This window comes from Ctenocephalides felis, unplaced genomic scaffold (assembly GCF_003426905.1).
Source record: "Ctenocephalides felis isolate EL2017-DRISC unplaced genomic scaffold, ASM342690v1 CF-g0.4_SCAFFOLD_01886, whole genome shotgun sequence".
NCBI lineage: Eukaryota > Metazoa > Arthropoda > Insecta > Siphonaptera > Pulicidae > Ctenocephalides > Ctenocephalides felis.
The window spans coordinates 28,369,038-28,394,075 of NW_020538040.1; the positions used below are offsets into that span (position 1 = coordinate 28,369,038).

At 31.0% G+C, this 25,038-nt stretch overlaps 1 protein-coding gene and 1 non-coding gene across 2 annotated transcripts in view; one reads left to right on the forward strand and one right to left on the reverse strand.

Moving 5' to 3' along the window:
- LOC113374828 overlaps positions 1 to 25,038 on the reverse strand; it is a 309,572-nt gene that overhangs the window by 145,581 nt on the left and 138,953 nt on the right. The gene's annotated exons all lie outside the window — the stretch shown is intronic.
- Positions 9,076 to 9,148, forward strand: Trnar-acg. Its single transcript has one exon. It is a non-coding gene; the product is annotated as a tRNA-Arg (tRNA).

Here is a 25,038-nt window from a genome sequence, read left to right on the forward strand (position 1 = left end):
TAAAATAAAATCCTTAAAAAAATACTAAAGGCGACTATGTATGTCCCAAATTGATCCATCAGGACTCCGATATGTCCACGGTGACAGAAGAAATCAGAAGATTTGAATCTAAGTCCAAAAATATGCTTAAATATTATTCGAACCAACTTGCAAAAAGCCTGCTTTCATCCTACACCACAAAAATCTCAAAACCTTAAGATTTGAGAACAAACCCTTAAGATTTAGCAAATTAACATGAAATTATTAAAACTTATTATTACTTTTCTGTATCTTCTAATCTATTTTCAAACTTAAAATGACCACCTCTTGGTAGCATTTTAAAATATTATATCTACACATTTGTCACCAAAATTACTAAATGCCGTACCAGACAGATTGCAATTACATGGAATTAAAAAAAGTCAGTTTATAACATTGCGTTCTAGTTATATAATATCAATTTGAAATCAGAACAATAATAAAACACTATAAGAATGTGCTACACAAGTCCACACAAATAGTTCTTTCATCAATTCTAGAAATCCCGAAATATCCTTCAATTTCCAGTTCCATGTTGAAAATCATAATCCAATGAACCTACTCAGAGCAGCCAACTTATTTCTTAGTCTTTCCATTTTCTCTGCACTACTCGTATGTCTACCACGTTGCTTTTTAAATTGAAAAACCGCATTCAAAGACTATATCGGAAGATTGCATTTGAGTTTTGCGCTGACAAAGACTATCGCAAATAAACCGAACGCTGACCGAGAGATCGCAGTCAAACGAATCACGTACATTATTCATACGCCGAGTCTATTGTATAGATATGTGGACAAGGGAGTCGTAGCATCAGTGCGTGTGTATCAATATCAATGATAAAATTTATATATATTCATATTTATTAATACAAATTATGAGGCTATAGTATTGTATAAAGCATCTTTGAAACGTATATCAAATATCGTGAGGGACCTCCTCACCAGAAATATCAAAATATGCAGAATATTGTAGAAGAAAAGAACAAACAAAGGTAAGGAAAACACTAAATGCATGAGGTGTGCCCCAAACTGGTTAACTCACAAATACTAACAAAAAGACACTGAACTAGTGCTAGAACTTTCCGTACCAAAAATTGAATTTTTTGAAAAAGCTTTAAATCTTTTTAAAACTATGATAAATTAGATTTTTGAGAATTTTTGAAACAAAAGACTTTATTGAAAAAACAAAATCTTTAATATTATGAAATTTTTTGAAAAATTTTAACTTTTTTTCAAAGGAATCGCGCAGCGTTAGCTGGATACAGACGAAATATCAAAGCGCGTAAGCGCCGCGTTGTAGTACAACAGATGAACATTAGTACGGAAATGTTAACAAAATCTGTACTTATTATTAAATTCTCTATAAAACATTTGATAATTTGATGTGCATATGTCTAATGATAATTTTTGACCGCCGAGAATGGCATTTTTTTACCTTTTTTGTTGGATCTACGAAACCGCTGGACCTTCCCAAAAATGTAATCAGTTTTTAATTTCGTCAATACAAATAAAATATCTTTTGAGTCATTTAAGCCTTTCCACTCGGATGCCGCCGCTCCGGCGGCAAAATACGTATTAGTTCTGCATTTAGCGAGTGGAAAGGGTTAAATTGAACACTCCGTCATCTCAAAAACTAAAATGCTATTTATTTTGTACTTATTGCCCCGTATCTTCAAAATATTTGGACCTGCCTTTGCCGAAAATCAATCAGCACGTTTCCCCATCAATGCGAATCGAATATTTTAATAATTCAAATTGGTTGATCTGTGATCTCGATATCGTCGACAAAAATTGGTATATGAACACACACATAAAAACAAACACACAAGCAAGCATACACTAACTATTTTCTAAGGAAAAATGTTCATAGAAATATATAAACTTTTCGTTTTAGAATTTTTTGGAATTACTAAAACTTACCCTACGGGAAGTTATTACACAAATAAAATCAAATAAAAATGCTACAAAAAATTTATTATATTTATTACTTGACACACAGAACACAAACATAAACTCATAACAGAAATGAGATCCTGTGATATAATTTCCAAATAAGTATAATATTTCGATAATAACTTTTGTACGTTATTCAGAATTGGATCTGGATTGAATGACCCCTAACCAAAAATATGCAAGAATCAAAAAAATAATAAGTTTAGACCAAAAAAGCAGATGATTGACAAATTGAATATGAGTGCGTGATACAAAGTTTTAAAATAAAATTCTGGCTAAATAATAGTTGAAAATTCGAGTAGAATACTCATATTATTATTAGTATAAATTACTGTCTTTCTAAATATATATTGGCATTCCAGGTCGAGATAGCATTAATGAAAAATCTCTAAAATGTCATGTATCATCCATCAATTTAAAAGATAACCCAATAGTTCGCCAGATAACCCAATTTCAATCACATCAACAAATAATTTTCACCAGCCCCCTACCTCATCGCCTTATGTTTCCATTAGTCATTTTCAATTTAACTGTTCAAATTAAATTTATTTCGCTGGTGTTAATGCAGTTACAGAGTCAATCCACCATCTGGCACAATTGCGCAGAAATAATTAATCATCGGATAGAACATGAAAATGTTATGACTGTATAACGTTTCGAAATTCGTTCATGTGCAGTAATCCGTTTCAATTGGCAATCACTAATTTAATTTCAGGCTCGGCAATATCGCTACCTGATTATGATAACAGAACCAAATCCAATAACGTGTGCAATTCGAAGCTGTGTAAATGTTGTTACGGTTTTGCATAATGAACGAGAATTATAACATTTAAATTCGTTTTGTTTAAAGAGACATGATTATTCATTGTGATTAAACTTCGTGCCCGTGATTATAGAACGATATATCCTCTGTTAGATTCAACATAATGAAATGAATCAAATTGGCAATATTAATGTTTTTAATAAACACTTTGACACATAAGAAAATATTTTATGGTCAATTACTGCAATTAAAAATAAAACCACTATAATTGTTCCCCGAATCTTATCCATTCTATCACGGACCCATCATCGGATAACACCGAGTGAGTATTCGGTGTATTTGAAAATAATTCCACTTGAGCAATATATTTATTTCCTTGCTCAACACATTATTATCTGCACAAGTGGTTGAAAATTGTCACCCTGTTAGCATTTTCGCACGACCCGACGCACATAACCGCAAATCCACGAAATAAAACCTAAAGGACAGATGGGTTGTCTGATAAACAAGTTCAACTCTATTCGCAAGTCACAACGATAATAGAATGGTCAGTCCATTTGGAGCAAAAAGATTGACGAAAATTCGCAGAGGCATCCACATTATTAAAAGAACTAAGAGAACGAGGTAGAGAACATGTTATATAACATATTGTGTATGTTTTCTAAACAGTAAGTCCAAATCAAATACAAATGTGTGTTAAAGGTAGTATTTGATTTCGACATTTCAAAGCTAGTTACGTTCCATCACTAGGTTGTATATCAATAATAAAACACTAAATTTTAATTACTAATAACAAGAAATCTAAGAAAAATATTTTTTGCTTCTCAATTTCAACCTAAATATAAATATTTCATTAACATTTTGTGATTAAAGTTTTATAATCCATCACTTAAATTTATATTTTCTCTATTACTTTTCTTTTTCATGTTGTTCATTATAATATTTATGTATTTGACAGAAAGGCTAATGATGGACCAAACACGTTTCGAAACGTCGTAAATAAATACAACCTCAAACGTTTTAGTTTTTATTTAGATTTACTGTTCAAAACAGGAATTAATAAAGAAATCTAGGATTCATCTAAAGCTCATCAAGTTTATTATTCTACATGTACACTAAAAAAAATATTTACTGACTTACCCATACTGCGTTAAGATGTTTTACTTTAAATAGTTGAACACTAACCTGTAAAGAACATAATTAAAATTAGTATGTGCATAATCATAGTGTAAATTGTAATAAAATTAATAAAATTTTATATAAGAACTATTTAAATATATATATATATATATATATATATATATATATATATATCAAAATAAATGAAATTTTATTTTTGATGACTTTTATGCTATTTTTTAATATTAATTAAATATTGGGTAAATAATGTTTATCGATAATGGGCCCATATTGGCTTTTATTATGGATTCTATATTGGCAAATATTGACAAAACAATATTGGAGCAATATTGATAAATTATATTGCGCCCACATTGTTAACCAATACTGAGCTTTTAAAGTGAAATATGCTAAAAAATAAAAGCTTTATGTTTTATTACATTCTAGCAATTATATCTATCATGTGCCCATTTTTCACCGAATCAGCAGAATGATCGACATCTTTTACCAAAATCCAATGGATTTCTATTTCTAATGGATACTTAAACATTTTTCGGACTATTGAATTTGGTAATATATTTGTAGTTTAAATAATTTACCATTAAACAACTTTCTAGAACACGTAAGTAATTTTTATATAATGACCATTTTTCATATTACTGACCATGTACTATTCAGAACTGCAAACCGATGGCAAAACCAATGCAAATAAAAATTCTATTACAATCGATGAAGTTTTGACCGATTTTACTATGAATTCTTGTTCGGTCAAGCAAAATTTACCCATCATCCACATAATGCATATTTGATTCGAGCAATTTTGCAAAATTGACAATCATAAATCTATATTGCGACTGCATTGCAATCACATTTCCTTACAACGAACGACATACTTCTTGTTCATACTCCAATAAAACAGTATTAAAATATTTATTATATCTCTTGAGATTTACCCGTCTTTTATAGTCTTTCACTTTGTAGAAGTTTCGAGGAAATTGTTTCAGTGTAAAGACTCGCTTTTCTCTTCGAGGAAAAGGTGCATGTTTTATTTTTCCTGTATTAGATGACTCATGTTATTTCATTAGATAGATATACGGCTGTTGAGAAATAGATTTTTAGCGTTTTTCAGTTGGATGATAAACGAGTTTGTAGTGTGAGTTTACATGTTTCGTCTTGGATAATATATACAGTGGGGCGCATGGCATCGTGCCTTAAGGCAAATTGCTGGAACTTTCCGTACAAAAGATTATTTTTATTTTTAAAGATTAACATTTTTGAAAAAAAATTACTCTGAAAAATTAGATTTTTGAGAAACTAACAAAAATTTACTTTTTTTTGAAGAAAAGACTTTTTGAAGAAAAGTGTATTTTGAAATATTTTTGGAAATACTGAACTGCAATAGTGCAACTGAAATACTGCTTTAACTGCATAGAGACAAAATATCGAAGCGTGTAAGCGCCGCGCCGCCGTCTAACGGATAAGCATTGGTACGGAACCCATAGGAATGTAAACAAAATTCATACTTATTGTTAAAATGTCTATAAAATATCTGATAATTTGATGTGCATATGTCTAACGATCATTTTTGTCGGCCAGATGGCATTTTTTTTACTTTTTTCACTAGATCTCCAAAACCGCTAGACCTGCCTTCATCATTTTATTGCCTTTGAATTTGTTCTTCATCTTGTTAATACAAGTAAAATGTTTTTTAAATTATTCAAATCGGACGCTCCGTTCTCTTAAAAACTGAGTTACCGTTTCTGGTACTTTTCGCCCCATATCTTCGGAACGGCTAGACCTGCCGTCGCCAAAAACTAATCAGCATGTTTCCTTATCAATACAAATCGAATGTGTTTTGAATTATTCAAATCGCTTCATCCGTGTTCCCGAAATCGTCGACAAAAATTTGTATCCGCCCACACATACACACACGCACACACACATACACACACACATACACACGCACACACATACATCCATTTTTTATAAGGTATTCCAAAATATTCAGAAACCTTTGAAACGTAAAGATATATAAAAATCTTAATTTTCGATTTTTTTGCGATTACTATAACTTAACCTACGGGAAGTTAATACCCTATGGAAAATTAAAAGATATTTTATATATTTATATTTCTTCATTATGTAAATAATCATTTTGAAACATAATGATTTGATTTACATACTTTATAAAATTTTTTGATATGAACAAAGTTGACACGTTAATATTTGATTAAATTAAGAACTTAACATAATCTAAAATAATGCAATATATTAGAATATAAAAAAGCCAAGACAAAATACATTTAACTGAAATTGTAACATCCTCAGTAGAAAAGAATAGTCTCGTAATATTGGTTTTTATGTGGGCGCAATACAATTTATCAATATTGCTCCAATATTTTTTTGTTAACATTTACGAATATGAAATTCATATTAAAAACCAATATGGGTCCATCATGCATAAACATTTTTAAAAGCAATATTTTTTATTTTTTAACTCTGTTTTATTCAGCAATCAGAAATACATAAGAATTCCTATAAGATAAATTGACAATATTTGAGAGCGATGTCTAAGAAAAACTCCAATGAAATCTTCTTAGTTTAACAATTAAAAAAATAATGATATATTTAAGCTAATCTAGGACTAAATCTAAAGGCCATCGACGTTTTAATCTTCTTACGCCAAATGGTTGTAAAATGTAGCCTATTGATGGGTTTGAATGTGATTCCAGTTTTCCTTTGTATTTTTCCTTAAATTCTAAAAGCAATATGAACCCAAATTTTGTTCATCAGATATTTGCTCATAAAAATTCCAATGAATTGCCATAAAGACCACGCAGGACCAGAATATACTTTTCATTTGCTAAATATATATGAAGATCCTTAATTTCGCATTCCGCAATTATTTTGCCCAGAAACATCCACAACTCCCCCGAATCGCCAAGTCATCTTCAAAGAACTTCGTCATCGGATTTATTACAAACGAAATAATTCCGTGACGGCTTCAAATTTCGTTGAACACGTCAAAATGAAAATCCTATCCGGCTCTTCGATGAACTGACCAAAGTCCGGTTATAACGAGAGCTGTCATATATATCAAACGGACTCAGTGTGCCTTTTGGGAATACTCTTATGATTGTGCCGAACGCAGGGGGTGGTTTAGGGGTTGCAAAATGAAAGTACGTGATGCAACGCCATTATAGACGTTTTACTGTTGCTTTGTACGTTCCGTCTGGACGATGAAAGGCACGTACGGAGTTGGAAAAGCTCAGGTAAATACTAGTCAAAGATTTTGTGATTGATATGAGAATGAATTCAATGGCTGCAAGTTCAAATTTTCACACAATACTGTCTGAAAAGATGTAAGAACTCTCTTGTATACTTTAGATGCTGTACCTTGGCACGTACTGCGCGAAGACAAAAGTCCAAAAGAAAGTTGGTATATGTTTTATTTAGATATTTATTCGTAAGAAATCTGTGATCAAAAATAATAAAAGTTATTTCAGGCTCTTGGTAAATACGCAGACTTGATTAAATAAAAACAAATACATGAGTCATAAGATATTAATCAAATGCAAGCAAATTTTGTATTATTTATCACTTTTACGATAATTTCGCCAATTTATTCAAACGCTACTTTTCATAAAGGCTTATATTATATGCAGAGCAGACCTTATGAAAATTGTATTTTTGTACAAAATAATTTTCTGTTCATTGATCCCAGAAATTATGATTTTTCACATTAATACTTTAAATACTAAACTACCAAAAATTTACAGACAAAGATCCAAGCTGTGATCATTGATATCAAAGTATTTTTAACGCTTTTGGCAAATACTGAAATACTTCATTAAAAAAATCGAAGGATATGAATAAAATGCAGGAAGAATTTGTATTATTTACTTTTATACAATGGCTTATATATGAAGATTTAATAGTAATAATAAGTTGCAATTGCAGAAAATTAGTTTTCTATTATGTGACCGTTTTTTTTCATAAATATCTTAAGTCATAAGTAACCGAATCTTTTTTATTGATACTGCAAATAGCAATCAAAATATTACAATTTTATAAGCTATTTGAAAACATTATTATTTTTTATTATTATTATTTATATTTATTTATTTATAGCAATCAAGATACAATTTATCTTACAAGCTATTGTGACACAAAGGAGAAAAAAGAAAAAAAAATATAATAAAAAAAAATAATAATAATTAATAAATAAATAAGTAAATAAAAATAATAATAATAATAATAATTATATTAAAGAAAAAGAAAAAAAAAGAAATAATTAACTAGAGTTCACTCCAATGAGTGAAGCCTAGTGTTTCATTTAAGGTCGCTTGGCCAGCATCTTTTCAATCTTCTTCTAATAAGTGATGAAGAGTCGATTAGAGAAAAACATTAAAATTAACCAAAATTATAATTAAATAATTTTATTTGAAAACAGACATATGCTTCTTATTATGACTTTTATCATGTCTTAGTATAAGTTACAAACAATAAATAAAATTAGCAAATTATCACGTATCCAAGTCAACGGTATGAAAATTCTAACCAGCAACGTTTTGAAATTCAGAAGTTATTTTATGGCCTATTATCAAAATTCATATTAAACATATAAGAATCTATGACGAAGCATCTGTACGTTATGTGCTGTTTCGTTGGTAGCTACTGATTACAGTTTACGTCCACACTCAAAATCCATTTTCCGTACACGAAAAGTATGAAGTGAAATGTTTTAAACAAATTGATTTGATTTATACAATTACATATAATGTAAATATGTTTCAAAGATATCAATTCTCAAAATAGTAGTCATTCAAATCAAATATTAGTCATTATTCTCAAAATAGTAGTTGATAGTTTATCTAAATAGCTGAGTCTCAATTTTTAATAATATTGTCGATTATTTACAGGAAGTTCATGCAACTTGCCTTAAGGCAAAATGCTACTTACAACCAGTTTTTTCACTTGATTTGAATAGCAATCAGAACTTAAGGGTCCGATGAGCTGTTGTGATAGATTTCTAAAACTTTCCAAAAAATGAAATTTAAAAATTTTCTTAAAAAAGCATACATAAAATGGATAATAAAAAACGGTCAATAATATTTTTTCAATATAAATGTTTTAAAACATAAAAAATAAAATGTTAAAATAACATCAAGATGGACAACAATAATTAATACAAAATGATAAAAATTAGGTAATTAGTATTGTGGTCCTGTGGCGCAACGGATAACGCGTCTGACTACGGATCAGAAGATTCCAGGTTCGAATCCTGGCAGGATCGATTATTTTTTTCATATTTTTTTCATCCATTATCAATATTTTTTTGCATTTTAACGTTATATTAAAATTTTTCATCTTATCTTTATGATTTCTGCATCTATTAAGCGTTATAATAGAATTCTAAAATTAATTAAAATTATGGTTTGTATTATACCTAACAAACCATACCCAACAACAAGAAATGTGAGTGGATAACAAACAACTAAACTTTTTCACATTGCCAACTGTAAGTACAACATTACGCCAGCGGGCCTTAACTATGAGCTTATTATAATTCTCTACTGTAAATCTAAAGTCTAGTAGCTCGCCCACTGCTTTGCTGTTCATTATATTAGACACAAACTGAGACATAAATTCTCATCAGAAAGTACGCCTTTCACGAGTAAAATTGCAGAAAATACGGCGTCCGTTTTAAACGATGACAGCCGGTTTTAGCAAAAAGTGTAACAAACAAAGTGTAACACACAGACACGGCACGCAGTCGTAAGCCGCAGTCCGTGCGATTTAACGTCGCATAATTCCGTTGACAAGGCTCAGAGATAGACGAGAGATGACGAACGGTAATAAACGGTTCGAAATTCGGGGAATTTGACATTGTGTATTCTGTAATTAATTAATATTGCTGTAATGAAGTAAGTAAACCTGTAAAATTAGATTTTGTATTTTAATCACGAGGAAATTTACAAAACACCAGGTAATCAACGTATTTTGGAATCAGGTTGAAGAACCAAAATATTAAAATTACTATAATAATCATTAAGTAAATTAATATCTAAACTAGATTCAGAATTGCGGGCTAAAACGTGGACGAAAAATTTTTCACTTTTCTGTGTTTTACAAAAAAAAACTGTTCGGCCGATCGTAGCGCAAAACTGACAGACGATAGTCCTCATCGAGATACATCAAATGGCTTTTAAATTTTTGAAATCGGTCCAGTCGTTTTTGAGAAAACGTCAATTTACGGGAAAAAATCTGTTCACATACACTTTTTCCAAAGTTGGTCTCATTCGATCCAGAAATGCTTGAAACGTCAAGAAAACATAAAATTAGCAACTCGGATTTTTTTATGAAAACATAAACTTCTCCTTGGGAAGTTAACTAGTAGTGTATGATATTGTGCCTTTAGGTAAAATGCTGGAAATTTTTTAAAAGCTTTAAACATTTTTGAAAACTTTAAAACATAGATTTTTGATAACTTTTATAAATAAAGGACTTTCATGAGAATTTTTTTTAGAATTTTCATAAAATGGTCTTTCATAGCAATCGCGCTGAGTAGCTATTTTAGAAACCAAGGGGCCGTAAAATAGACCAATGTTACGTAGGGGCTATATTACGTAGTGCTTTTTATACAAAATGGTACTAAATACTGTCAAAATGCCATGTGGTTGCTGTGGAGTCAGGGGTTTTAAATACAAAAAGCGCAAATGTTATCATAACTGCATCTTTGTGATATGGCCCATTAACATATGAGTGAAGTTGCATTTTATGTGTAAAACGCCTGATCGTACAGCAAATACATGGTATTTTGGCAGTATTTAGTACCATTTTGTATGTGAAGCGCTACGTAACATAGCTACTAAGTAACATTGGTGTATTTTATGGCAGAATTAGTTTCAAAATGTCGAAGCTATAAGTGCCGCTTCTCTGTCTAACGGTTAAACATTATGAATCTTGGTACGGAACTCATAGAAATAAAAACAAAACTTGTACTTATTATCAAAATCTGTAAAAAATATCTGATAATTTGATGTGCATATGTCTAAAAATCATCGTTGAACGCCAAATGGCATTTTTTTAATTGTATCTTCAAAACCGCTGAACCTCATTCCCAAAATTTTAACCACTTTTTTGTTTTGTCAATACAAGCAAGATGTTTTTTTGAATGATTCAAATCAAATGCTCCATTCTCTCAAAAACTTTATTACCATTTTTGGCACCTTTTGCCCTTTTATCTTCAAAACGAATGAACCTGTTTTTACCAAAAACTAATCAGCACGTCTCCTATCAATGAGAATCAAATGTTTTTTGATTCATTCAAATCGGTTGATCCGTGTCCTCAAAATCGTTGACAAAAAATTTTATCCGCACATACCTACATAAACACACGCACACACATACATCAATTTTTTCTAAGTTCAAAAGGTTTTGATACGTAAAAATTTATTGAAGTTTTCATTTTCGATTTTCTTGCGATTACTATAACTTACCTCACGGGAAAATAATAAATGCGATATATCAATTTTTTTAATCAAGAATATAATAAATCCTGATTCTAATGATTAGTTTATTAAATATTACTGTATCGGCTATGACACCGCGTTGGCGTCACCCGGCGTGAAAGCGTGTTATAAATTCACACATATGCGTATGAAATAAAACTAAAGCGTCAAGTTTTCTAATATCAATCAGACTATTAAAGTCTAGTTGAAATTTATACTCAAAGCTTTCAAATCGATCTAAACATTGCAAACAAGTTCTCAACCCTACCAGCACATGTCTGAAATTCAACAGCTGCTAGTACATCATTACGGGCAACAGAAATAACTAGATTGTGCGATAACGGAGAATGCACAAAACGATCTAAAATGGGCACTAAATCCGACGTTTTGTTTTTTGGCAAATAAATTCTAAGAGATACAAATCACACAGCTCGTACGGTGGTAAATTGTTTGTAAATATTTATTATCTCTTTAGCAGTTGATTCTAAAATATCTAACATATAGCTTGTTTTTATTTATATATTTCAAAAATATAGTCTTAAGATTTTGGACAATAGTCGACGTAACTATGATGATATTACTCCAATGAAATACCAAAGTTATCAAATATATCAACTATTTTAGTGGTAATAATTTTATATTGCTAAAAAATTGAAATCTTAAAGATATTCCTGGATATGTAAATCCAGATTGGACACAATATGACCATACATACATTATTAGCATTTTATTATTCTTTTGAACTTAAATTCTGCTCTCATAGTTACTATTCTAAAAAAAAATATTCTTCAATTACACTTCAATTATTATATTTACATAACTACCAATTTAAATTTTTATATATTATAATACGTCTAAGCTAAATTATTTCGTATATAAAATCTTAACCTTATAGCTTCACATTATGGATTTGGATAAAAACTCATATTCAAGTTTATAGGGTGTTCCATGATTTATGGTTAAGCTCACGGACTCGGTGGACAAAGTCGTAAGTTCGAACCTCGCTCTAGACAACCTGACATCATGCGATAGATATGTCTATTTTCACTTGAAAATATAGATCAAAAATATGTTTTCAATTAAAAATAGCCCCTTTCGAGCACTGCAGTGTGAAATGGAAATTGGAAATCTCTCACACTATTCTTTCCTAAATTGAGATCGAGCTTAACTCAGCTCACGGATCCGCCCTAGGACAGTACTACCCATAACTTTATTTCTGATAACAATTGAACCAATATTGAATGCTAGTGTCTTTCTACTTTGCATATAAAAATAATTAAGCAGTAAATTAACGATTGATTTTTATAAATCAATTATCAAATTATTAAGCGTATAAATTCCTCGTTGTATTCTTAATCAACCCTTAAGCTTTCTCATTAGGATCAGCGATCAACGATCGCATATTACATCCCCATGTACAAAAAGCGAGGTGAACGCCAGTCAACAGATAACTGTTTCGAGATAGTAAATGGCTTTTGAAATAGGGAGGCCCTGTCGGTCGTTGGCGCTGCATAAAAAGAGAATCAGGTGTTTAGCACAATGATCGAAAATACATTTCGCTGTTATCTGTACCTGATCGGGAAATAGAAAGTGCGTGCGAAGCCTTTTTACCTTTGCCGTTTTTAGCGTTCGTTCATTGCGCGTTTGCAGTTTCGTCGGAGGGCTTTTATTGCCGCTCGCGTGTAGGCAAACGGCACAGGAGGCATGGAAAAGCCGGCACAAAGACAACAAACTGGAGTGTGCAAACGTTTGTTGAATAATATTCAGAGATTTGAATTTATTTATTTGAGGATTCACAAATAAAAAGTTTTATTACTGGCAGCTTTGAGGTATACTACATGTTCATTTCAATTGATAACAAAAACGGAAAATAAACTTGAGCTTATTTATTACTTTGTATATATATATATATATATATATATATATATATTTCATCTATTTGACATCTATTTTTCAACTGGGCCCTAATCCTTACTTTCCTATTTAATATTGCGTGACTAACCACTTGAAATTGAATAGAGAATTCGGACTCCGACAATCGTTGGTGGGGCAGAAGACAGTATATTGAACGACTTGTAACGGATAACACATAATGCTAATTTAGGTTTCCATATTTTAAATTTTAAATTTTAAATTATAACACACTGATCACGAGACAAACCTAGTCTTGAAACGCTTGTGAAAATTATTATTTAATAAATTAGTGCAAAAAAGAGTGTTGTTTGTTCACATTTCCAAATTAATATTATTTATTACTGTATATCATGTTTTATGAAAGCTAAGAGTTTTCCTTGGTGTAATGGTTAAAAGCTCCCAGACTCGTGTGGAGGGAGTTACGAGTTCGGACACCATTCTGGACAACCTGACATCGTGCAGCAGCGATGTCCATTTTCACTTGAAACTATAGACCAAAACATTGAAAATCTCTCACACTATTCTTCCCTGAATCAAGTTGGAGTTTAACTCAGCTCACGGACCTGCCCTAGGGCCATTATTTATTTATTATAATGTTTTATTTCATTATAATTCTAATTTTATTATAACTATTATAATAAACAGTAAGCTAGTAGTATTCTGGATTAGATGTGTAGTAACGATTTATTCAGTAATAATTTCTTATCAATCGTATTTTAATTAGAGCATAAATTCTGTCATATTATACTTTAGCAGGTTCCTTCATAGAAAAAGATATAGCCAAAGAGCATATTGTTTTTATTGAAATGATCGTTTGGAATGTTATATTTAGGGACTAATTCTCGGGATAAAGTAGTTAAGTTCATAGTCACAAGCTGTCAAAAATCTATGTCTTCTGTTCTATCGAGTGTTCTACACTAACTACTTGTAGAATTTAACATCTAAACAGGCACAAAATTTTTGCAACTTTTTATATTATTCATTCAATTTCAAGATTATTCAATAAGAGAGACATAAAAATGGTCACAGAATAGAATTTTTCTGGCCGAGAATTGGCTTCTCACTCTATGCAAATTTAGCTACTTCTTAGTTTTTAGTTTTAGTAACTCGACAATTCTGAAAAATAATACTCAATACATACATTTGTATCATCGCAGATCGTATCTAGCGCTTCACATAGAAAATGGTACTAAAATCTGTCACAATGCCATGTATTTGCTGTGCGATCAGGCGTTTCACGCATAAAATGCAACTTCGCTTACATGTTATTAAGCCATATCACAAAGATGCAGTTATGATAACATTGTGTTTTTGACATTTGTGCGTTTTCTAAGTTGACTTTTCTATCTATAACGTGTGGCAATATGACAATATTTAGTACCATTTTGTATGAGAACATCTACGCAACATAGCCTCTACGAAACTTTGGTCTATTTTACGGCAGAATCGGCCCCTAAATCTACCTCCTTACACCGTGTTTATTCTGTTTGTGCATTAATAAATGCGATGATGTGCATTAGCAGACGACACCTCATAAAACTCATAACGCGCATAAAACGTCCTCATCGAAACACTTGCCCGCGCCGCATCATAGTCGAAATTTCCCCCAAGTGAAGTTTCGAATATCAACGGTTAATATTCGTCTCCCCATACAATTCGAGGTATATTTTAATATTCATGCACGCGCGTAATTTTCCATCACATCAAGTCGCATTTGCGAGATGAGGGCTAATTTCTGGCGCCCGCGGTAATAGCTCGCGCGACGCTCGGCTTTATGACAATTTTCTAATTTTTTCATCAGAATTAGAACGGAACAGTGTGAGAGGATAATTTTATGGTCTCGTCAAAAATGTATAATTTGCAATGTTCGTTATAACTGGCCCAAATTTTAAATTAGATTTTTAAATATTCATATAATGCTGGGTGTGATTTGGTATAAATTCGTATTATGGTGGAATTGGTTGGTTCATGTTAATAGTCGGCGAGAGTAAAAGGCCGAAACCAAGCATATATATATATATATATATATATATATATATATATATATATATATTAGGGTGGCCCTTAATATGGACATTTTCGAATTTCCTTATTCCCAAGGGCTCAAATGGTTCCAAATTGATAGAAAACAATTCTCTGAAAGTTTTAGCTCTTAATATTAACTTTTTTTAGTGCGCGATTCAATCAAACTTCGTATGGAAATAGCATGGAAAAACTTTTTAAAATTAAAAAAAAAATTTTAGGTATAACTCACGGACTCGTGTGGAGGAAGTTACGAACTCCATTCTGGACAACCTGACGTCGTGCAGAAGCGATGTTCACTTTCACTTGAAACTATACTCACACTATTCTTCCCTGAATCAAGTTGGAGTTTATCTCAGCTCACGGACCTGCCCTAGGGCCATTATTTATTTATTATCATGTTTAATTTTATTATAATTCTTTACCTTTCAGAATATTTAACTATTATGATAAACAGCAAGCTGGTAGTATTCTGGATTAGATGTGTAGCAACAATTTATTCAGTAATAATTTCTTATCAATCGTATTTTAATTAGGACGTAAATTCTGTCATATTATATTTTAGCAGCGACAAGTGAATTAGAGATGAGAAGTCGTGTAAATTTTTATTGAAAATTCGACGCTCTGCAAAATTTTTGCATATTTCCATACAAAACTTTGATTGAATTGCGCTCTATCTAAAAGACAATATTCAGAGCTAAAACTTTCAGAGAATCGTTTTTTATCAATTTGGAACCATTTGAGCCATTGGGAGTAAGGAAATTCGAAAATGTCCATATTAAGGACCACCCTAATATATATATATATATATATATATATATATATATATATATATATCACCTTAATTCTTTCGACGTTGCTATCAGGAGATAGAAGAGACTATGTATCAATATTCATGACATCTTTTGTCAAATTGGACCATATTTGTGTATTATTGGAATTATACAAAAGTATGTCTTATTGGCGTTTCTTCAATTAAATAAAAAACTCTTTTCTATATATTGAGCATCAAGAATACAATATCGAGTACAACATTTACCATGAATGGTGTGAATTCACGTACGTGTGTAAAATCGCACTCGACTGAAATTTTTAGAAATTAACGACGCCGTTGAAGAAAAACCATTTCCTAACATATTTTTCAGATTCATTAATCCACTTATCGCGATAGGTAAAAATCATTATTCATCCCCTCAAACCCACTTGAATAATCAAGTCGTATACATCAATGTTGGAAGTTGGAACAGTTCCCATAGCTTATAAATGACTTGAATTCGAATTTTTGTTTCGTCGACAAATCGAACTGCAACAGACGTCGCGCAGTCTGCATAAAAAATGTTGCATAGACGCAATCGCCCGGTCGACGATCGGGAAATGAGTTAAATCAAGAACTGCTTGATTTAATTTTCTCAGTTCTACGAAGCAGAGAAAAATAACATTTGAATAAATGAAATTTATCGTTTAGTTCAATCAGCGACGACGTTATTTATTTTGCATGAATCGAAAGAAAGACTAACGAGAGGGTCTGATGAGAAATGAGGCGATGTTTTGTATTACAGAAAAATTTATATCTTTTAGTTCATTTCTGGAAAAGGATAATTTGCATGATTGTATTAAATTACATCGACAGCTTCATCTTAATTGTAAAAAGTTATCGTAATATGAATTTACAGATTTCTATCATAGTTTAGTTTTCTTCTCAATTAAACTCATTAGAAGTGCTATATACCAACCTATATTTTTTCTCAATATAGAAACATTTTTATAAAAAAGTCGTGAATCTTTTAGTATATCAAAATATAACTTTGACAATAAATATCATTTAAGTAAAATTATAAATTGCGAAATAAAACCACTTAACAGAAGTACAAATGCAATTGATGCAATCCTATTGCTAGTCAAACTATTATCTCAACGAAGTTGTTATATTTAATTTTAATTTAAGTTTTCAGAATAAATAATAATTTTATATTATGAATATGACTGTTATACGTGCCTCTTATTTTTTGTTGTCTAGATATAATTCGTGTAATCCAATGAAAAGGAGACTATTATTCACGTACATAAATTAGTGTTTTTTGTAATAATTGGAAGAATTTAAACTTTTTTGTTATATGTATATATGTATTTCTCAATAATTTGTTTCTTTCCCGAACAAATTGCCCAATGAATAAAAAATTGATTTATTTAAACTTCAGAACCGTAACCGTGAAGGACATTTGTAGCATCACAATGAAAAATAATGAAACAAATGCTCCAAGATATCTAGAATTATGACTTTTCTTATACGATGATTTTAAAATTTTCAAAATTGGTCAACATAGCATAGCCTTGAACTAATGAAAATGTAGTAATGTTCCATCAAAAGTTCGCGATTAATCGGGATTGTGAAATTGTAAAATACTTATAGTGATTATACTGATAGTTTCATAATGTAAAATGTGAGTAACAACATAAAAATCTAAAAATAACATGATTTTTGCTAGTGCAAGTTACTCAGTAGTTTCGAATTGACATTGAGTTCTGGGACATCCTGCATATTATTCGTAGTTTTAGTATCGGTTAAATTATAAAGATATCATAATAGCTAAACTATACTGATTTTGTGATAGGGTTCAAAGGCAGAAGTACGTTTGTTCAAACAAGTTTATATTATTGCATTGAGTCAGAGCCTTACATTAACAAGATCTGTAGATCGCATTGCTTTTAAAGAGACAGAAGTAAATTTTTTCGTTCAAATTCTTTTAATAATAACTGTTACTTGAATACAGATAACATTGATTTATCTATAATAAAGATTATAAATTACGTTAAATTAATTCCAATATATTTCAGTGACAAACGACAAGTAAAATTATAAATTAAACCACGTTCCTACAACAAATTCAATTTACAAGCCGCATGTCAAATCACTTCTCGCAAAGAATTAAACGCATTCAGGTCCCACCTAAAGTTTCAATAGCCGACAATATGATTTCATGAGACTGATTCGTCTTTGAAAAGAATCAAGTGAATAGGCTAAAATATTTACCAAGCCGCGTGTGTTGACAGATTGTTAGAAACGCTGTTGAAATAAAGAGACATGCCTGGTTAGGGTCGTGTAGTGAAATTCTGAGGTGGTCGGTCCCCATGGGGAAAGCAACCCTTCTTTTGCAAATTTCAAATCGGTCCGAAGGGGTGACGCCATGCGAATCTTGTGACGGCAAGCGAAAAGTTACGATCAAAGCGCGCAGAAACATTTTCACGAACGAATATGTAAACGGATGCATATAGCAGTGTAAGGGATTTTGTTAAATAATAAATGGCTTAGGAAATTCAATGCGACGAATACGACCGAACTTACGTAAGTGATATAAAGCTATTGTAGTAATATAACCAGCAAGTCGTTTAAATTCCTAACGGAATAATTTTTGAATTCAATTATTGATGAAAGTTAAAAATTTTAGCATAAAAATGTATGTAAGTAATGCAAATAGATGCTCTACCGTCTACCTGGAGACAGAACGATTAGAAATTTCTTATTTCATTTTTTGACAGAGCCCAAATTAAGGTATTTTCATTTGGAACATATTATTCATATACTCCATATGAATAAGTGTGTATAACATGTCACAACCGTACCCACAAAATTTTTCACAATCGTACCCAATGCACGCTTTTCTATGATCGAGCCAAATTATCTACGCAAAAACTAATTGCTAGTAATTAACTACTAATGCTTAACTCATAGCAAAATAACAACCAAAGTTATTTATCTGTGGACAAATAACAGTTACTATTAAAAGAAATTGGACGAAAACTTATTTTTGACTCCTTAGAAACAATGCGGTCTACAGATCGTGTTAATGTAGGGCGCTGACTCAATGCAATAATATAAACTTGTTCGAATAAACATACTGCATCTTTCTGTCATTGAACCCTATCACAAAATTAGTGTAGTTTAGCTGTTATGATGACTGTCACTACCGTACCCAGTCTCCCCTACTATTTCTTACTAAAGCAAATTATTAACTCAAAGATAATATCCGCAGTTTAAATCAATGACAAATTGACGAATACTATTTCTATGACCGAAATCTCTCAATGTATTCAAATGATACCAATATTTTACTCTAGACAAGCCATTTGTTTTCATACAAAGTTGCATTTCTAACTGTTCGAAGACCGTGAAAAATATCTATCGTTTAACGATGCAACATCAAAATCTCGCAGAAACCACAGTCAAACCACAAGAAGAAAAAGGTGAACTAGCACAGGTAGGGGAGAACGGCGCTAACTGGGGTATTTATAACTCTAGTGAAGAAGCATCATAGAATTGGACAGACAAGATTTGTTTATTTGCTTGTAACATTTTTGAAGTAAAACTTCTTTAGGCGCGACTAGGGTGTAAATCCGTACAAATGCAACGGAAGTGCGTTACGACAGAGTCGAGTGCCAATGATTCGTCATTCGCTCTCGATGATATCAATTCTATATGGGTTGATTGTGATTAGTCGTCGCGTATGTGAGTAGAGATCTGTCGTTGTATGCGTACCGGCGTCAACGTTGTATGCGTAACAATATCAACAAGAAAATCGGCATAGATAAATAAACATTTTAAAGTTATATCGTAGCACAAATCTTGATTTAATGAAAAATGTCCCTGTCCCATAATAAAACAAATGCAGCATTTGCTCTGTGTATGAAACATAAGTTTATTGAAATAATTTTTATATTATTCGTGGTTGCAATAAATCTTTAAAGTTATTGAAATGGAAAATATTTTTTACGCAAGACAGATATTACAGCTGTTCAAAGAATGAGAGTATATCGCCAGCAAAAAAGTAAAAAAAGTACAAGCAGTCAATGAATGTATGTTAATTTTAATTACATAAAGTTCTTCAAACACAATTACATGAGGAGTGAAGTTGCGAAAACAATATTTGTTTAGGCGTTGTTTAACATAGTCGACTGTGTGAATGAATATTATAGAATTTATTAATCAGCAATTACTTCATTTCTCTAATGAAGGTTCATTTCTAAATGATAATTACAATGACAAACCGATTATGTCATTAACAAATAAGCAAAGATCTCACACACTATTCTTCCTCGAATCGATTAGGAGTTTAACGCAGCTCACAGACCTGCCCTGTGGCAGTACTACCCACCTATTGTTATTCATTATCCAGGATGACTTAAAACTTTGATTAGTTACAAAAACACCAACTTTTCTCCAAACATAATTCTTCTACAAATGCTCTCGTTGGTCAAGCAGTCCCAGTGTCCTCTACAGCTGATATGCAAAATATATCACAATCATATAATATCACAATGCACTGTCTGTCGGAATACAGTGCGCTTGTCATATCGGCAGGGAATGTTTTGTGACAGATGGCGAAACATCTTTCAACGGAATAGGAGATAACGTATGAATTTTTTGTAGCTGCCGCAAACGCTCACATGAATTATTGTCATGTGAGAGATGGACGTATTAGATTATTATACTGTCGGCTCGGAATAGACCTCTGTTTATTTGAAAAAATATTGAGAAAATTACTTTGAGCTTTTTGCGTGGGATGTGCGGAATCGTTTCGAATTGGTTTCTTCTCTCAGAACGTGATGAGTTTCGTAATTGTTTTTCATTATATGGAATGGTGGAATGTTACCAATAATACTCTGTATCATTGTGTACTAAAATATATTTAATTACCTATTGAAAAAAATAATTATTGTAATTAAGCCGGAAAAGCGTACGTTGATGCCGACAATAATTTGTTACTTTTACCAAGGTAGAAAGGGGCTTAAAGGCCCGAGGGTAAAAAGGTGCACTACCAATAATACAAGTAAATTTAGAAATTTTTTAAAAACAATATTTGAAAGTAGAGGGAAAAAGATGTATGACAAACCATCACCATGATTCCTACGACGTTGATATCGGGAGTTAAGTTTGAAAATACATAAGAGGTATTTTTTCCTCTTGTTAGTTTTTTGGTTGTGCGCACCACTGTTGCTTAGTTTACTAATAATAATTTAATATAATTTTTAAGTATACGTTATTAAATTGTTTTATAAAATGTATTGATACTTTTAAGTTAGATTCCACAGTTTTTTTATATAAACTCTATAAAAACTCACACGTGGGTTGGGTAACAAGGACCAAATTAATCGTTACCCAAGGGTAAACCATAAACCAAGGCAAGGATGTAAACCTTAAAAAATAGTAAATCATGTTAAAAATGTTTTTTCAAAAAATAAATTAAATAGTTATTCAAACTCTGCTCATGAATATTTCTGACGAAACACCAGATTAAGGTTATATACAGTGTATATAACCTCTGTAAAAAATATACCAATAAAATTTATATTTCAAATTGGTTAAATAATGTAGCTATTATTTCGTAAAGTTCCTTTAAAAAATAAGACCTTGATGTTCGTCCCCTGACCATCCCATTTTACTCCGACTATGGAGTGAAAAAAAATTACATTTCTACAAAGATGAATTAGCTGAGAGTTTTACTGAACATAGTCAGGTATTTGTTTGTTTGATTATGAGTTGTGATATCGTTGGTTTGGTTTTCACAATATAATTACTCAAAGTCAAATTGGACCTTTGTGCCCCGCCCTACCTTACCCAAATAACTAATGATAAATTTAAAAAAACATCTTTTCTGTGCCTTTTGATACAAAATGTTTCACCATTTAATTCTAAAATCATCTAACTAATAGCTGACCAAAACAAATTGAGCATTTAAATTTAATTTTAATTTAATCGACAAATTTTTGTCCAGTTTCACTAGTAAGTTTCCCTGCAGTTTCATTCCATTATATTCAATTCTGTTTCTTGAATTATGCGGCGCGTGCAACACATTTGACGATTGAAAAACTGTTAAAAATTCAGCAGAATGTTTCTGCTCCGTACGGCGATTGCATAACAATCGCATTCAAGTCTCTCCCTGCACCTTAAGGGTCGGATCGTACAACATTCCGATATTCACATACGACAATTGGCACATATGCAGGGCACATGTGGAGGAAAACATTTATTCCTGTTTTGGGATTGGATTCCTTTTCTAAATATATTCATACATAGTAGGTACTAGATTACAGAAAAAAATGTAATAGTTGATTCTATTAGGTTTTATTTAATTTCTCAAATTTATTGTAGATTTATTTGATAAATACTGAAAATATCAATGTAAGTGCACAAATTGATTGGATACAAAAAATATAATTGAAGTATATATAAAAATATAGTGTCACTTGAATTGAAATAGAGGCCAATTTTCTGGTGAAATAGACTAACATAGCGTTGTTATGACAATGTATTTGCTGTGAACTCAGGCGTTGTAAATATAGAACAGAATACTAGCATTTTTTCTTTCTAATATTCAATATCTTTGCTTATAAGGTTAATGAATTTTTGTGCTGACTTCTTTCAATGGCGTGGCTGCTTTATAGATGGCAACCCAAAAAGTTTGTGTTTTCTCTATGTGTTTTTATTTTAATACAATAATACAGCATGATAAACTTTTTATTGGCGCCGCAATGCTGGTAAGGGCTATTTTAGCTTATATAGATGGTAAGGGGTATCTACCTATTTGTGATAATTATGAATAATACTACAAACCACTAAAACGGTCGGAATACAAACAACGCAGTTTGTTACTTAAAAGGTTTCCAATGACGCATTCGCCTGGCAGTCATATATTGGTTTTCTATAAAGTATCAGTATGAGTAGATCAGTGTCTTAGTTGTTAAAGTTATTTGTAAAGTGTACAAATAATCGTAAAACAAAATATAAATATCAAACGTCTTCGTTTGTTTATACTGATCAGCCTCCACAGATTGGTAATACCTTTGTCCAGTAGCATAAAGAACCTACATTTTGTTGGATGAGGCACAACAAGATATTGCTATCTATATATCCAAGTGAAAACCAATGTCATTACTGCTTGACACCAGGCTGTTCAATGCAGATATCACTTTTAAAACTTCTGATTCAAATCCTACAGCTAACCACGGCTAATCTACAAGAGAGCCCATATATAAATGCAATTACAAATTATATAATTTATTGTGTTTTTATAACAAACTTCAGTATGTGTTTTACTACCTTTTTCTAGAGAATTAAGTCTAGTCTATTTTCAAATTCTAGTTTTTTAGCGTACTTATCACCGTGATCTATATTGCAAAGTGACAAGATTCAATAAACTTAGTTTTTTATTATAAAATTTGGATTATAAAATTTTTTTGGTTGCTGGATTTCGTATTAAATGTAGAACAGAGTAAAAATCAATCGAAAAAAGAACTTAAATGTACAGGTTACGCCAACAGACTAATTTACCAATAAATTTACTGCATTGCATGAATAAAACATGCACTTATTTAGCAAACAAGCATTTGTATGAAAATCTCAAATCCTCCTTCGCAGTATTACATAGAAATTATCATATTTTTAAACAAGGATCCATAAAAAGCAACACAACATACAATGTATATAGTTAAATCGTTTTTAACCCTCGTAAACTTGTGAATCGCTTAAAGGTGATCTGAAAACATAGCGCGTTCTTGTTATATCCGTGGAAATGCTCAATGGTTGGGTGTGAAACGCAAACTTTCGTTTGATACTACTAGCTTAGCAGAAGAGCACATACATTGGCGGAATAGGAATGAGAAATATTCAAAAATAAATAATTTTTAATAGCAGTTGTAACAAAACCAACTAAAATATTTTTTCAACCCCTTTTACACCATATCGTACATCCATCACAAGAATTTAATGCGAACTGTTTAATTCATTCATATACATAAAAAACAAAGTTTATGTTCGCATTTAGCTACTATAAAAATAGGAGTAACGATCGAACATAAAAAAGGACTTATTTCTACATTAATGAAACATTCGCATAAAACTTGTTTTTAATTCATCACTATTATTTACTGCAGTGATAAATGCAATTAAACATAATAAAATGTATTATTAATATTTAGGATTCGAATGAAATTGCAGATATACCGGTTTGTTCACTAAGACGTTCAAAAAGCAAGAAGTTGTTAGATACAAATTTTACTAAAATCTACTATTATTCAAATGAACCGGTCACTTCTTAACATAATCTATATGAAGAGCTCGTGATCCACCGAGATGCTGCCGGATTTTTTAAAAATAACATACTTTCGCAAATTATGCACCAAACGACCACATCAATGAATTTAGTGGCCACATCAGACTATTAAAATATGATATTTAGTTTAAAATGCTGTTTATTGACATAAAAAGATATGATGTTAACGATTGAAAGATGATTGATATGTCACTTGTTTGACTATTAATGTTTAATTATGTTACTTGTTTGAATGGTAAATTAATACCCCTCATACTTAGTAGATACAAATTTGCAAAGTAGTAATAATTTTATATTATTTTTCTGAATCAAGCAACTGCTCATTGCATTCATTGTCTAATCAGGTATTGAACTGTAATTTATTTGACTCGAGTTCAAGAAAAACAAATTTCATAGAAAGGGGTATCAATACTTAAGGAACTATTTATGGACAAGATGCATTGATATATAAAGGATTATTTTATATTTTGAAATATAAAATGCTATTAAAGGTTTAAGTTTTATTGTATCTTGCATGAAAGTGCTGAAATACTTCTATATAATTTTATTAAAATATTCACTCAGTGACACACATACACACAAAATTATTGTGCTAAATTAAATTTATTCCATTGATTAATTATTTATAA